Source organism: Mesocricetus auratus, unplaced genomic scaffold, assembly GCF_017639785.1.
Source record: "Mesocricetus auratus isolate SY011 unplaced genomic scaffold, BCM_Maur_2.0 Super-Scaffold_100014, whole genome shotgun sequence".
Classification (NCBI taxonomy): Eukaryota; Metazoa; Chordata; class Mammalia; order Rodentia; family Cricetidae; genus Mesocricetus; species Mesocricetus auratus.
The window spans coordinates 14,054,015-14,070,181 of record NW_024429197.1 but is presented as its reverse complement, the minus strand read 5'-3'; the positions used below and the strand labels follow the sequence as shown (position 1 = coordinate 14,070,181).

General features: G+C 49.8%; 1 long non-coding RNA gene across 1 annotated transcript; it reads right to left on the bottom strand.

Moving 5' to 3' along the window:
- Window positions 1-4,892: 4,892 nt before the first annotated feature.
- On the bottom strand, window positions 4,893-9,026 carry LOC121143924. The gene is made up of 2 exons (XR_005881237.1): window positions 8,675-9,026; window positions 4,893-7,707 (listed from the first exon to the last, which is right to left on the bottom strand). It is a non-coding gene; the product is annotated as an uncharacterized LOC121143924 (long non-coding RNA).
- Between the last annotated feature and the right edge of the window lie 7,141 nt (window positions 9,027-16,167).

The following is a 16,167-nucleotide window of genomic DNA, read 5'->3' as shown; positions in this document are numbered from 1 at the left end:
GACAGTGGAGGCATATGAAAGTAACTCGCAGAGCTGGTGAGTGATGGCACTCACCTTTTTGCCCCCACGCAGCCTCTCCTGTCCCTACTGTGCTGTGTGAGCTGTCATCATCACACGTTCCATCCAGGGCTCTCTCATGTGCACTTGAGACTGTTGCCTGAGCTTAGTCAGGTTCTAATCCAGTTATTCGGAAGAACTCTGCTTGGGAGTCCAGAGCCCTTAGTCCAGAGATGCTGTCCCAGGTCCTACGTCTGAGCTGCCCCCATGGGGAAGTGGCCTGGCTGCTTCTCAGAATGCTGACAGCACGACCTTTGGCAGGATCAGGCAGAGCCTCATGCTGCTGTTGGCTGAGCGCCCAGCCAGAGGGACTGAGCCAGCATGGAGTGAGCAGCTGCAGGGCCTGGGCCCCTGGGGCTTCCAGGCACCCGTCTTTAATGCCTGGATGCTGTTCACTGCTGTCACAGCCAAAGCCATGGATCAAGCATCAGGACCCTCAGGTTCCAAGCTTAGTTTGGTAACTGAGATGCTGTGTGGTCCGGGGTAATCTGTGGGCGCTAGTCTCCTGGACACTAAGTGAGTATCACCATCATCAGTTGGCCACGGAAGGCTCCAAAGAATAATTGTCCCTCCTAGAAACCCAGACTCCAGTCTGTTTAGAATCTTCTGGTGCCAGGTGTAGCTGGGCGTTGGAGAGGCTGAGTTGATATCTGCCTTCAGGTAGCTCCCATCGTAGGTGAGAGGACAATTAGCCCAGGATGGTTAAGTTTGGTACCACACATTGGATGCTCCAGACTGCAGGTCTCAGGGAGGGAGCAACTGGCTCCCTGCAACTGCCTGGAGGACACCAAGCTGAAGAACATGGAGCCAACTGTATGTTGCGTTCTCTGGTACAGAAGGGATGTGTGTGCATTCTTGCTGGTGGAACAGCCTTTGCAAAGGCCCGAGGACAGGAAAGACCAAGTCTAGAGGAAAGAAAGGGTGGGCACCAAGCATCAGATAGCAAGAAAGCTAGATATGGTAGTCCAAGGAAGCAAGGCTCGGGCAGGGAGACGGCAGCAGGGCGTGAGCTGAGTCATCACTGAGACCTCCAGGGCTGGAAAGACCAGGGAGGAGGACTCTGGAGTCTCGGCTGGGCGCACATACATCTCCTTCCCTTCCTGGGAGGCCAGAGGCCGAGCTCTACCTTCTTATTCAGGACATGGCACCCATAATCACTTATGATGCTCTTCACAGAGCAGCCTATTCATCCTAACCCTCACTTACCATCTTCTGGGTTTCCTGGGCACTTAAGAAGGAAGCAGCCAGGATGCAAAGAGCCCATCGGGAAGAGGAGAAGCAGTAAGTGTGTGTTGGACTCTGAGTCATGGGTGCCGCTGGGAGCCTGAGTCTGGCTGGGAGACAGAGGCTAACATGTGACCAATCCAGTAATGTTTACATTTTTTTTGATCGTAGACAAGTAGAGGTAGCCAGAGAACTTTAGAGTGGTGATGGACCTCCCTTGCCAGACATAGAAGGTGCCCCTGAATGATGATGCAGTTTGGGGGTGTGGCTTATCAAAGCAGCAGGGCCTGGGGTGCTACCAAGTGCAAGTTAAATTCTCTGAGGTCACCTGGCCTGCAAGGGGGATCTGGGGCCAACACTCGGGCCTTTCCTGCCTCTACCTCAGGCCTGTTACCTCCCAGGGCCCTACCATTGGGATTCTCCCATCATTCAAGTTCAAAATTCAAGTAATTTTCCCCTTATCTTGCACCCCAGAAAAGTGGAGCCCACTCCCTATTTCCAGGTCTACTGAAACCTGGAAAATATGAATGATGTGTCATGTACGCAGAGTCAGGACCGAGCCAGACAAGAACCCATGTCTCCAGCCTGCTGAGGTCATGGAAGAGAATTCTCTTCCCAGTCTTGCTTGGGCCATGACACATACCCAGAGAGCTTTCCTAGAAAACAGCCTTCCCAGGGAGCTATGAAAACTCCGGAACTAAGTTTGACTTGGGGGCCATCCTGTCCTGAGCTTGAGAGTGCCCAGACACGCCCTGCAGCTGTGTTCTCAGACCGTGGTTCTTCTTGTCGTGACTAAAGTAGAGCCAGCGGTGTGAGCCCCACACTACATAGGACCTGCCTCTCCTTTGGTCACCCTGGGGGAAGGTGGGGGCCATCCTCAGAGCTCCAAAGTGATGGGCGACTTCAAGTGCTTGCCCCTGGACTCCCATGCCCTCAAGTGGGAGGTGCTGCGTTTTGCCCTCAGGGTTTCAGTCCCGTTTAGGGAGGAGACATTTGGGAAGAAGCCCTGACCAAGGGTCCGGCAGGAGGCTTATGGATACTTGAGACCCAAGGGAGGGAGTTCCAGCACTAGCACTACCTCTCAGCAGGACCGTCAAGTTAAAGCCCTTGAGTGTCTCTGGGGACTTTTGCTGTGTCCACATAGTGTCCTCAGACCCTCTCACTCTCAGATGGTTCATCCCTCAGTTATCTCTTGTGTCCCACACTGACCGGGGACTACCTTTACGAAGCAACAGCGACTGGAATGAGAACTGCCCAAGGCCACACTGAGGGGGACACATCTGGAACCCATCTGTCCCCTTGGGCCTGCCCCAGACCTGAGCCTTTTCTGCACCTTCTGCCTGCCCTTGTGCTCTTTGTCAAGCCAGGGGTCCCAACCTCTGCCAACCCCTGCTGAACCAGCGGAATATGTTACCCGAGTGTGGCTTTCTGAAAGGGACGTGTCCAGGGATGTGGAGTGAACTGGGCCCTTTTCTCCTGCCTCTGCCTCCTTAAAGTGGCTGAATTTGAAACTGTAGATCTCAAAGTACTTCTTTAAAAAAAAAAAAAAACATTTTTTTAAAAGCCAGGCGGTGGTGGCGCACACCTTTAGTCCCAGCACTTGGGAGGTAAAGGCAGACAGATTTCTGTGAGTTCAAGACCAACCTGGTCTACACAGTGAGTTCCAGAACAGGCTCTAAAGTTAAACAGAGAAACCATGTCTCTAAAAACAAACAAACAAAGAAGTTGTTTGAGCCAGGCAGTAGTGGCACATGGTCTTGATTCCAGCCCTCGGGAGGCAGAAGCAGGTGGATCTCTGTGCGTTTGAGACCAGAATGAGTTCCAGAACAGCCAGGGGTATGCAGAGAAACCCTATCTTGAAAAACAAAAAAAATTTTTTTGAGATTTCTGTGTTTTACATGTGTTTCAGTGCAGAATGTGCAGTACCATCAGGAGCCAGAAGAGAGAGTGAGATTCTCTTGGAACTGGAGTTACATGTGGTTGTGACCATCATGTAGATGCTGGGAATCAAACCGGGGTCCTCTGGAAGAACAGTTGGTGCTCTTAACCACTGAGCCATCTTTCCAGTCCTGAAATTGCTTTTTTTTTTTAAAGATTTTTTTTTTCAAGACAGGATCCTCTGTGTAGCTCTAGCTGCCCTGGAACTCGATCTGCAGACCAGTCTGACCCTGAACTCAGAAATCCACCTGCCTCTGCCTCCCGAGTGCTGGGATTAAAGGCGTGCGCCACTATTTCCCAGCTCTTATTTTTAATTGTGTGTATGTCTGAGCATATGTGCACTTGAATTCAGAATCTTTTTTTTTTTTTTGGTTTTACGTGACAGGGTTTCTCTGTATTGTTTTGGAGGCTGTCGGTCACAGAGATCCGCCTGCCTCTGCCTCCCAAGTGCTGGGATTAAAGGCATGCGCCACCACCGACCGGCAAATTCAGAATCTTGGGCCTTTGACCACCCTGGATCTAGAACTGCGGGTATTTGTGAGCCTCCTGATGTGGTGCTGGGAACTGGAAAACCAGTGCACACTCCTAAATGCTGAGCCATCTCTCCAGCTCCTAAATGCTTCTTAACCTGAAAAAAAAATGTTTACCCACCAGCACAAGGAAGGAGAGAGTTGTACAAGCATGGGTGATTTGGAGCCAGGACTTTGAAGGGCTTGCAGGTTTGGGGGAAGTAAGCACACAGTCCCACAAGCTCAATGTGGAATAAATAATGGAACAACCAATAGGTACATCAGGCATCTGAGGGCCAGACAGCTCTTGAGGAGTTAGGGAAAATCCTAAGAGGAACACACAATGGAGACTGGCCCTGAGGGATGCAGAGAGCTCACCGACCAGCCAGGAAGGGAACAGGTGCATTTCAAGAGAGAAAACTAAAAAACAAAAGAAACTGCATGCTTTTCATCCCAACACTCAGGAGGCAGAGACAGGCAGATCTCTGTGAGTTTGAGGCCAGCCTGGTCTACAAGTGTTCCAGAACAGCCAAGATTGTTATTTTAGAGAAATCCTGTTTTGAAAACAAACAAACAAACAAAACAACAAAAAAAATCCCGCAAAACAAGTGTATACCAGTATATCCTGCTTTTAAATGTTTGTTGGTTTTTGAAACAGAGTCTCACTATGTATCCCTGGCTGGCCTGGAACTTACTATGTAGATCAGGCTGGTCTCAAACTTACAGAAATCCCCCTGCCTCTGTCTCCTGAGTACTGGGATTAAATGCATCTACCACCATGCCCAGCCACATTCAGCTTTAAAAAAGGGGAGGGGGTGTTACATTTTATTTTGTGGAGAAGGGGCATGTATGTGGCACAGGGTATGTGTGGAGGCAGAGGACAGCTCGTAGGAATTGGTTCTCACCTTCCGTGTGTGTCTTAGAGGCTGAGCTCAGCTCAAGTTTGACGGCAGGGGCCTTGACTCACGAAGTCATCTCTATGGCCCAGGGACAGTTTATACAGAGGGAGTAGTGTGATGGGGCAGTGACTCTTGGCAAAACTGACCAGCAGGGCAGAGAAGACCACGAAATACTTGCAAAAATGATTTGGGGCAGGCAAGATGACTCAGCAGGTTAAGATGCCTGCAGACAAACCTACACACAATAAACTAGAATATAACAATATTTTGTATGATTTGGAATTTACTAAGTAATAGGAATCTTAAAGCAGAAAGGTGGCACTTATATTAGTAATCATTTCCATCTTAAACAAATTCAAAGTAGAGGCTCAGAGGCTGAAGGTGTAGCCCTAAATTCAATCTGCAGCACCACCCAAAACAAAGCAAACAGAGGCTCGGATGGGCAAGCATTGTCCCAAATCTCCATAGATGTCAGGGGGACAGAGCCAATAGCATCTATCTGTAATCACATGCCGTGGAGGATAGCAGGACCTAAGACCAGCAAGGTAAATGGGGAAGCTGAAGAGACCCAGGAAAGCCAATGGTTAAGTGGCCATTGGAGTCTGCAGTTATCTGGGCACCTAGTGGTTGACACACGACAGTGTCAAGTGGCTGAAACAAAGTAGCAGAGCTGAGAGTTAAGCCCACGTCACCCTGCCTGCCTGAGAGCCCTCTGCTGCCGCATGGGGCAGGGATCCAAGTCTCCCCTTCCCACCCCTGGACTCCAGGCCTGAGCCAGCTAGAAAGAAGCAGCCAGTCACCAGCCCACAGGCCAGTCAGATAACTCAGCAGGGCTCAGGCAAGAGTCCACAAAAGACTTTGCACCCTCATGGGAGGAGAGGTGAGAACAAGGAGACACCCCCCACGCACCTTGCCCAAGTGGCCATTGGCAGGAGTGGGGCTCCCTCATCAGTCAGGAATCCTCCTTGCCTCTGTCTTCCTTCCACTGATTCCCAACATGGAAAGCCATGAGTTTTAAGATTGTTGGAACTGCAAAACCTCTATCTGTCTGCTTTTCAGTTCCACCATGACACAGGAAGCAAACAAGTCTAGAGGGGTAAAGGGCCTCCCCACAGCCACTCACTGGTTAATAGTCCTTACTCTGAAAGACCTACTCTTTAACATATATATGGAGTGAAAAGGCAAGTTGGCCTAGTTTGATTTCTGTTGCTATGATGGGATAGGGACCAAAAGCATCGGGAAGAAGGAGTTTGTCTTATAGGTTATAGCCCATCATCAAAGGAAGCCAGGGTAGGAACCAATTGAAGCAAAGCTCCTGTAAAATCCAAAAGAAGTTACATGCTTGCTTAGTTCCAAAGGTAAGAACCAGGGCACAGTTACAATCCTAGCAGAGCAAAACCAAAATTCAACACTATGAAAAGTTCAGTGTCTGCTGTCTTGGACTCACTCATAATCTTCTGGGCTCCAAAATGGCTTGCTAACCCAATTCTCCACCTCTGCTACCCACAACACACAGCTGATCTCTCAGGAGGATTGTGGCAGCGTTTGGCATCTTGAGCTGGAAAGGCCCCCAGTGCTCAGAAGATTAATGGGCTCACTAATTCTACCTCACACCTGCTGCTGTCCTTAGTGGGTCCCTGCATGGTCTGTGGCCTCCACTGCAACAGAAGCTGAGCCCACACCAGTGGCCCCCCCTAGACCCTCACAGTGTCAAGTCTCAGCTACTCTTCAAGACCCCTTCCACCCCACAGCTTCCATGCTGACAAAATCAAGTTCAGCTATCAGCATGAGACACACACAGCCTTGGGCCCCTCTGGACCACACCCTTTTGAATGCTGAGCCTAAGGAAATACTTTCTAGATTTTTGCCTCAATGATGCTGGTCTTTTGGTAATCACAGCTGTTTCTTCAGCCCCAGCTAACCAGCATCCATTGCCCCAGTAAAGCAAAGGTTTCTTTCAGTAGAACTGGTCTCTTGTTAATCATGCTTTTTTTTTCAGCCCCAGCTGACCAGAAACCACAGATTCTTAATCCACAACATCACATGAATAGATGGTGAGAGTGTTTAAGGGACCCTGAGACTTCACAAGCCAGACCTCCATCTGCGTTGCTCTCAGCTCCATGTCTTCCAAGCTCCCATTGAACAGCCCAGTAAGCTCCAAGCACTCCTGACTTTTCCAGCTCAAGATTCCAAATACCACCACAATTGTCCCTAAAATGTCATCATGTCTGTCATGACAGCACCACGTGATCTTGGTCGAAGTCTTTGTTCTGGCTTGCTTTCTGTTGCTGTGATAAACTTGGGGAAAGAAAGGGTTCGCTTAGCTTACAGGTTACAGCCCATCCCTAAGGATAAATAGCCCAAGACGGGAGCTGAAGCAGAGGCCATGGAGGAATGCTCTTACTGGCTTGCTCCCCATGGATCACTCAGCTGGCTTTTTTAATACAACACCTGCCCAGGGGTGGCACTGCCCCTGCTGGCCCTCCCACTCCGATCGTTAATCAAGAAAATTGGTCCACAGACTTGCCTACAGGCCAGTCTGATGGAGGCATTTTCTCTATCACGGTTCCTCTTTTCAGATGACTCTAATTTGTGTCAAGTTGACCAAAAATAAACAAATAACCAGTGCACAGGTTCAGATCTGCGGTTATCTCACCCCTTCCCCACCAACCTGAGGCATCTAAGGACGAAGATGCCCACTGTGTGCCTCCAGTGTCAGCACAGGGCTGAGCACAGAGGTGTGTGACCAGTCAATAATGTTCCAAGGTGTTCCTCACAGCCTGAGGTACATGAGAGGGACACAAGGACTTCTCAGAAATCAGTATCTCCATGACTTGGGGCTTGTGGACATGTGGGTAGAGAGAGAAGTTGCTGAGGACACTCCAAGTTACACTCTGGTTCCTCGGTATGAGGAAGTGGCCTCTAGTTTGGAGAAGAGTGGAAGACGAGCACACACATCAGGAACAAACGCAGTGGGGACCTGGACTCATGGATGAAGGTCTGGAGTGTGTTTGAGGAAGGTTCTTGGTCATCTTGGCTGGAAGAACTGAACAGAAGTGGAGCTGGAGTTGGTTTTGATCCTGGGGGACAACAGAGAACCACTGAAGGTGTCATCACAGGTCCTATGGGAGAGGACTCTAATGGCTTCCTCCAGTAGCGTCTTAAGAGCCATATATCCCTTAGGCCAGGCGTTGGTGGCGCACGCCTTTAATCCCAGCACTCGGGAGGCAGAGGCAGGCGGATCTCTGTGTGTTCGAGGCCAGCCTGGTCTACAAAGTGAGTTCCAGGACAGCCTCCAAAGCTACAGAGAAACCCTGTCTCGAAAAACCAAAAAAAAAAAAAAAGAAAGAGCCTTATATCCCTGGTTTCTTGGTGTGTGGGGAGACATGGAGTTAACCCACGCATTGGTGTCCGCTTTATGTCTCCCCCCACTTTTTTATTTTTACAGGGTTTATGTTGGTAGTCCAGGTTAGACTCTACCCTGACATCCTCCTGCTTCAGCCTCCCGAGTGCTGGGATCTCAGGCCTGGGTCCTCGAGTCTGCCTGTGTCTACTTTTCTGTTCAAAATACTTTTATGCTTATCACCTATTTAAATTTACTGACCCCCAAGAGTAGGAAGGGGTGAGGCACCTATTGGACAAACAGAGACACTTAGACCAGAGAGATGAGTGGCTTGCCATGGTCATGTCTCAAAAGCAGGTCAGAGGCCTGAGGCCCTTGAAGCTCACACTTTCACAGAGAGGAGAAAAGGGGCCCAAATGGGAGCGGCCCTACTCAGCTGACGAGGAAGTAGACACAGAAGGTCCTCTAAGCCTCAGTGAGCAGCCGCTGAGCCTCCCCCTTGTCCTCAGGGCTGCTTCATCTCTAGACAGGATTGTCCAACCGCCCAGCATTTACAAAATAGCTTGCCTTAGCCACAGTATCTTGGGCTCAAGACTATGCCCACTTGAGCACCTGTTACTCTCCAGAAAGGGGAAGGACTTCCAACGACACCCAGAAAACCAGGAGCTAACTGCAAAAGGTCCTTCTCCCCACCCCCATCATACCTCAGAGCAGTAGAGCAGAGGCTTGCCGGATGACGGCACCACTCTCTGAATGCAAAGCTGCTCCGGGAGGGGCAGGTTCTGTGGCCAAAGATGGCAACTCGGCCGGTGTGAGGCTTCACCAGAGCACATGTGTCATTGCTCTCACACAGTCCCAAGCGAAACCCAGGGTGAACACCAGGTACTTTCTCGTGGAGGTGGGGGTGGGGTGGCTACAGTGTCTGCCTGCACAGCCCGCTATGAGAACACAGCGGGAGTTAGGGGTTTTCCACGCAGGTCCTAGCAGAGTTGCTCCATCATTCTGTCTGGCCACAACCACTTCCCTTTCTTGAAAACTCCCTCCTGCAGGCCCTGACACCAGCCAGGCTTTCAGCCCAAGAGAGTCCCCTGGCACTGGCTTGTTAGCAGTGGCCAAGCCAGGCTCAGGATGTCACAGAAGGTCCTCCCATCTGGCTACAAGCTGCAGGATGGAGGGTGAAGGGAAGGGCTGGGTCTCAGGGTGCTCGCCTCTGCTAGGGTGAGAAACTCCTTGCTCCCATCCTGCAATGCAGCTCCTAAGCAGAGACCTTAGTCCCCAGAGGGGTGGGGGCAGTTGTCATCCCTGGCCATTTTATAGATAAGGAAGCTGAAGACAGATGGAACCCAACCTAGGGGAACCCTGTTTTCCTCGCTAAGGTCCTGGTTTCTCTGAAGAGCCTACTCGGCGAGCTTAAAATAGTCCTGAGTGTTGAGTTGTTTGTTTTGCTTTTGCTTTTGGAGATTTTTTGGAGGTTGCCTGGGAGAAAGCAAAGATGCTATCTAAGCAGTCAAAAGGAGGAAGAGACGCCGCCTCCACCCCTGAGTGTTTCCAGGTCCAGAAACAGAAAAGACCACACAGAAAGCCAGCAAGCCAAACGTCTGGGTCAGGGCTGGCAGAAAGCGCCAGTCAGGCTTGGACCCACCCAAGCTTCAGCCTCCCATCCCCAAGGCCTCAGTTTTTAGGCTTGCTGAACTAGGGCCCTACCAGGGTCACAAGAGGGCTACAGACGGTGAGAACTGCCTTCCAAAATGGCAGTCCAAAACCGACTCAGTCAGCTGTCAAGCCGGGGGAGGGGGGTGATGAGGGGGTGGGGCAGGTGGTGAGGGAGCTCCCCTGAAACTCCAGCTGTTTCCACTCTTCCAGCCCCATCTTGCCCCACCTGGCCCCCCATGTACTCTTCTGCCCAGGCTTAGGGAGGCCAAGTCTCCAGACACCCTGACCAGGACGAGCTAGGCCTACCCATCCCAGGTATCAGAGAGCCTGGTCTGTGCACTTGACAAGGCCTGGATGGGAGGTGAGACCCTGTCTCCTCGTAGTGGATCTAGTAAGCGACGTCTGCTGGCGCTGACCCAGCCAGCCATTCACACACTCAGGCTCCCAAGCTTTACTCCTTTCTCCAACAACTCCTTGCCCAGTGCTCAGGCCACACACTCAGGTCACACACCCCTTGCCAGGCCCTGGGAGCATAGAAATGAACAAGGTGGGATGTGGCCCCGGCCCCCGGGGAGCTTAAAGTAGCCAGGCATAGAGCAATTAGGGACCAATGCTATTGAGCAGCTACAAGACGGAGTGAAAAGAACCAGGGTAACAAGATCCAGAACAGGACCAGAGCAGCAGCTGGCTAGGTGACAAGTTCTTAAGAGAATCAGTCCCACGCTGAGCTCTCTACAGACCCTTACTGGAATTAAGCCACAAGCTTTATTTCCATCTTTACCACAGTCCTGGGAAATGGCGATTATCACACCCATTACACAGATGACAAAACTGAGGCTCTAAGACACTAAATGGATTGTGATGTAACCAGTAAGTAGAGAAGCCAGAATTAAAGCCACATCTGCAGAAACAGGAAGGGAGGGGTGAGTTTCCATTGCTATACCGATGTACATTTGAATTTCATCCATAGACATTAGAATTTGAAAGTATTCTTGTATTACTTGTATTTTCTCCCACAAAAAAAGGAGAGAAAAAGAAAAGAAAATTTTCAAAGGTCAATTTTGTTTGAGTTTTTCCTTTTAAATCAGAAAAAAAGTTTAGTGTCCATTGCTAGTTAGATTTTCTTTTGTGTTTTCCTAGCTTACTGTAGTAAGCAGAATTTTGTTGTTGTTGTTGCTTTTGGTTTTAGTATTTCTGAGATAAGGACCAGGCTGATCTCAAACCCAAGACCCTCCTGCCTCCCTCTCCTGAATGCTGGGGTTCCAGGTATGCCTTGGCACACCTCACAGATCAGTTTCATAATTGGAAAGTGGGGTTATTTTTAAGAAGTAAGTTTTACACGTCACGGAAGGACAGGGTGACCCCATCCCCTAGAGGAGCAGCTGCAGTTCCTGAGAAAAGGCCCCGGGTTTTGGTTGACCAGAGTGAGTCAGGGCTGAACCGCTGCCAAAGCACCAGGCAAACAGAGCTGTCCTTCCTCAGAGCCACCTCCCTGCAGCTGGGACCGGCCAGAATTCACTTGAGGTTCAGCCTGCAGGAAAGCAGCTGCCTGAGGACTCAGCAGGACTCAGCACAGCTCAGAGGCTTGGACAAGAGACCCCAGGGAGGGCTGTGCAGTTGAGATGCAGGGATGGCCAGAGCTTTAGCTGGAGTTTAACCTACCCAGATAAATGATGAGGTCCTTGTTGCTAGGACTATGCCAGGAGAGGCTGGGCAAGTGGCTCAGTAAAGGGAAGCTGTGTGGGCAACTGGTTCTGTTAGCAATCTAAACATTAGTGTATTTGCAAGATACGGGCGAGGAAGGGGCAGGCGCATTAACTCACTCAACTTCACGGAAAGGGTAGGTGCTAAAATGATGGCAGCAAACACCAGTGGTGACAGGGCGAATCGCCCGTCTCCTTTTATTGTGTACCAGGCTCTGTGCGCAGCACAGGGCCAGAGTTCTCTGGAAGGTGTGTTGTAACAGGGATCGCAGAGTCGCATGCCCGGCCTCTGAGTCAGGGCGTCGGGGTGGGGCGGATTCCCAGATGACGTTAACACTGTGGTTCTGGACCGAGCTTGGAAAAGCGCCATCTGCTTTATCTTTGCGTTTATCACAACCGCATCATGACAGGTTCCGCTAGCATCCCCACTTCACAGATGAGCACAGCCATCAGCCGAGGCCCCTCGTAGAGGGGCAAATTACTGTTTACAGCTACCAAGTTGGTATCCAGGTCTTCCTGATTCTGAAGTTAAACCTTAACAAAAACAATCAGCCCCCCCATTTGTTGGCAAATAGAAATAAAAAAATGTTTGGTAACAATAAACCCTGCAAGTTTTCTCTCTAAAACATAAAATAAGAATAAACAGTGTGATGTTTAGAAGAGGTTGAGAAGGAATTGCCAACACGGGGACAGAGAGTCAGAGAGACCACAGGAGTGGGGGGAAGCAGGTGCTTGGCTAGCTAGCCCAGTCTCTCATGCTTGGAGGGACTTTGGGTTAGCCTCTGCTAAGCTGGAGATTTCACCATTCTGTGGCTCCAAAGTTCTCAGGTGTTGTGCTGTCTGCTGGATGGAAGTTTCCACTGTTATGATGCAATTTACCAAACATGTACAAAGTGTCTTGGTCATAGAGCAAGCAAGAATGAGCTACAAACAGGCTAAATAACAGCACATCAGGGTACCAGTTCATAATCCCCAGTGCCTGCAAAGGCTGCCTTAAGACTGCAAAGGGTTGTGTTTGCTTGTTTTGTTTTGTTTTTTCAGACAAAATGAAGAATGCTAAAATGAGGTGACCATCTTGAATCATTATCTGAGGAAGCCTGAAGTAACCGTCTAGTCTTTTGAGACAAGGCAAGAGGATGCTGTTGCTGGCTTTGAAGATGGACAAGAGGACTATGAGCCAAAGAACACATCTCTGCATGCTGGAAAAGTCTAAGAAAGTGGCTCTCCCCTGTCTCCCCTGGAGACTCCAGGGAGTGTGAGCCCTGCCACACCTTGATTCTAAACAGTGCTGCCCAAGATCCATTTCACCCTTCAGAACGGAGGGAGAAAGGACTGCCTCTGGATAGAGAGGGACGGGGGGGGGGCACACAGGAAAATGGCAGTTTATAAAGGTATAAGGGGAAAACCCCTGTTAGGATGAGGTGTTTTGTTTTAATTGGGCGTGGTAATTAGGTGAGCCAAAGGGAGTTTCTGATTTCTGGACTTCAACACTTTGATAACTGGACCTTGGTAGTCAACCCCAGGAGAAGGAAGAATCCAAATAAGGGAATGGATCTTGCTAGGTAGTTTTAGGAATGTAACCTAACGGTTTTTAGCAAGGCAGAGGGAATCGGGGAGATGGGCAAGGCCTGTCAGTGACACATGCTTGAGTGGGCCAGTGTCTCTTCAGAGGGGATAGGGACAGGATCCCATGGAGGTGGGCCATGGGTTGTGGGTAGGGACAGTGTGCAGAAAGTTAGACTTTCACCTGTGTGATTCTGGTCAGTGAGGTGAAAAGACCATTGTCATTCAAGATGACAGAAAGGTCTTAGGTGGGGTTTGCTGGAAGTATATCTCAGTGGCACAGCAGTTACTTGGCATCACAAGCCCCCAGGTATAATCCCTAGTAGCCACTCCAACACACCATACCACCTCAAAAGAAAGGAAAGATACTGTTATGCACTGCACTGTTTTTGTTTCGTTGTTGTTTTGGTTTTCCAAGGCACGATTTCTCTGTAACAGCTCTGACTGTCCTGGAATTCACTATGCAGACCAGGCTGGCCTCAAACTCACAGAGATCCTCCTGCCTCTACCTCCAGAGTGCTGTATTAAAGGCATGTGCCACCACTGCTTGACTCTGTTTTTGTTTTTGACATGCCCAGAGCTAAGAAGCAATGATGGTATAAAAGAAAGGTTGTCCCACACTATCTGGACACTGAAATCTGTCTTCAAAAAAAGAAGCCACTTGGAGGGTAAGAGCACTGGCCACTCTTCCAGAGGACCTGGGTTCAGGGGCAGCTCACCACTTGTCTGTAGCTTCAGTTCCAGGAAATTCGACACCCTCTCACAGACATACATGCTGGCAAAACACCAACACACATAAAATAAAAATAAATCATTAAAGGGAGGGGTGCTCCCTAGGGATTAACTGAGGCTGGGGAGAGAACTCAGGACCGATGTTGGAGTCTGCAGGACTGACTCCAGTCTGTTTTAATCAGGTTTCACTGTTTTGTTTCTTTTTCACAGGTTGTGTTTGCGGGTGTTTATTCACTCTGTGAGACTTTTGCTGAGGAAGCATAAACAGAGGAGTCTATTCAGCCCAGATAGAGCACCAGTGCCAGACCAAAGCACTTGTTCTCAACCTTCCCAATACTTGGGACCCTTTAATACAGTTCCTCACGTTGTGACTCCCCAACCATAAAATTATTTTGTTGGTACTTCATAAGTGTATTTTGCTACTGTTATGAATCATAATGTACATATCAGATATGCGGGATATCTGACATGCAACCCCCAAAGGAGTTATGACCCACAGTTCGAGAACCACTGGACCAAAGGATCATCCCATCCAAACCTAGTCTAGTGAACCAGTAATTCTATTGAGGTTACTTTCAGCTGCATAAATGACATCACTGCAAAGCCCAGTCCTCCATGGGTGACAGTTCACAGAAGGCCAAAGTCCCGAACCTCTCTGCTGCCTGCTCAAACTTGCAGGCAGCTGTGCCAATCAGAGAGTCGTTTCCACCCAGCAATCGCCACTGCTGGCTTGTTTGTTTGGGTTTCTTTTTTTCTTTTAGACAGGGTCTTGTGTATCCCAAGCAAGCCTGAAGCTACCTAGCTATGTAGTTTAGGATGAACTTGGATTTCTGATTCTCCTGCCTCTACCTCCCAAGTGCTGAGAATACAGGAGTGCATAAGTATGCTGAAGGAGAGAACATTCTAGGCATAGATGTCACCCCAGTCCAGTAGTTGGTGGTAAGTTCAATAAAATGCCCCCCCCCAGCCTCCTTGCTGCCTAGAGGTATGCTGGAACTCTGTCCTAACCCTGAGGACCTCTGGGAGATGCTTGTCCATCCTTTACATTTCTGATTTCCTAAGATTGCTCAGGATGAGACTTCTTGTTCATCTACCACCTGGGACACTTTCTGTTTTCTGGAACGCTGTGAGGAGGCTGTGGAGAGTGGCCCTAGAATTTTTCTGGAAGTGATTTGCCGTGTAACAGTGGAGCAGTCACCTCTCTCTGGGCCTTGATTTGTCCCTCTGAAAAGTAATAGCTTAGGACAAGTTGAGTCCTTCCAGGACCTCTGATGGCACCTTGGGGAAGCAGCACCCTATAGTGATTAAATCCCTGATCATGAGTTCAAATCCTACCCCCAGCATTTACAGGAACATGGGCCCACCATTTCTCTTCTCTCAGGCTCTCTTTCCTCATTGGCGGCCTCTGCCTCATATGGAGATTAAGTGAGATCATAGACATAAAGCATTTGGTGCTGTGCCAGACCCAGCAAATGGCAGCTGCTGTCATTCTCTTCTGTAATGGACGTGACATGGAATGTGCCAGTGCTGCTGACGGCCGAGAAACATGCCTTCACCCTCAGGGTTTGCTGTGACAGAAGGTTCCGACAGGAGTCCGGGGTACACCCAGGGCTGGGTGGCTCTGCCTTGGCAGAAACTGAGGAAACTCTCTGAGAAGCTTGCTTGGTGGATGGCCGCGGTAGGCACGAAGACCATCCCCAAATGCTGTCCTACAAAAGAGGGCCTGGAGTGGTTAGAGTAGCTGCGGGGTGGCAAAAGAAATATCCTTCACCCTCAACTGGTGGAGTCAGTGGTCGTCGGGGCACATCATCTTCCTTCTCCTATGACCTGCCCGGGAGTCTCTGGCTGGCCCCATATCAATCGCATTCTAAGCGCCTGGTGTCTATTCATTTCACGGCGTTATGTAGTCTGACTGGTTTTTATAGAGAAGATGTGGAACTGTGGTCCAGAGAGAGGCAGGAACAAGCTGGAAATCCCACAGCAGATCGGAATGTAAGTCTCCCAGGCCACAGACGCACTGATGTGCCAGAATGAGGCAGCCTCTTTTAATTGCATCAAGTCAGCGAATGGTAGGTTGTTCCCAGGCTGCCCCCAGATGCTTGCTCTCTCCACATTACATGGGAATCTGGCCACCCAGCAATACTGGGCTCAGTGCTTCCAGAGAAAATGACTCCAGTTCCAGGGAGGAGTAATGATGCAAGGAAGGTAAGGTCAGATCCTCTGGGGCCTAGAACTCCTCCAGGCAGCCAAGAACCATGTCTTTCTGACTTAGAGACCAGATTCACACAGTGCCTCCGCAGGTAGATCTGGCCTGTCATCACAGACAACAGCAAGCAGTGAGAGCTAAAACCCTCTCAGGCCTGTCTGTTACCCGGGGAAAGCCTGAACCCTCCCTCACTCATTGGCTATGTGACCTTGGTCATGTCCTTCTGCCTCACAGAAATACTTGACTTTTTAAAGATTTATTTATTTCTTATGCGTATGCATGCCAGAAGAGGATATGGGTCTCCTTATAGATGGTTGTGAGCCACCATGTGGTTGCTGGG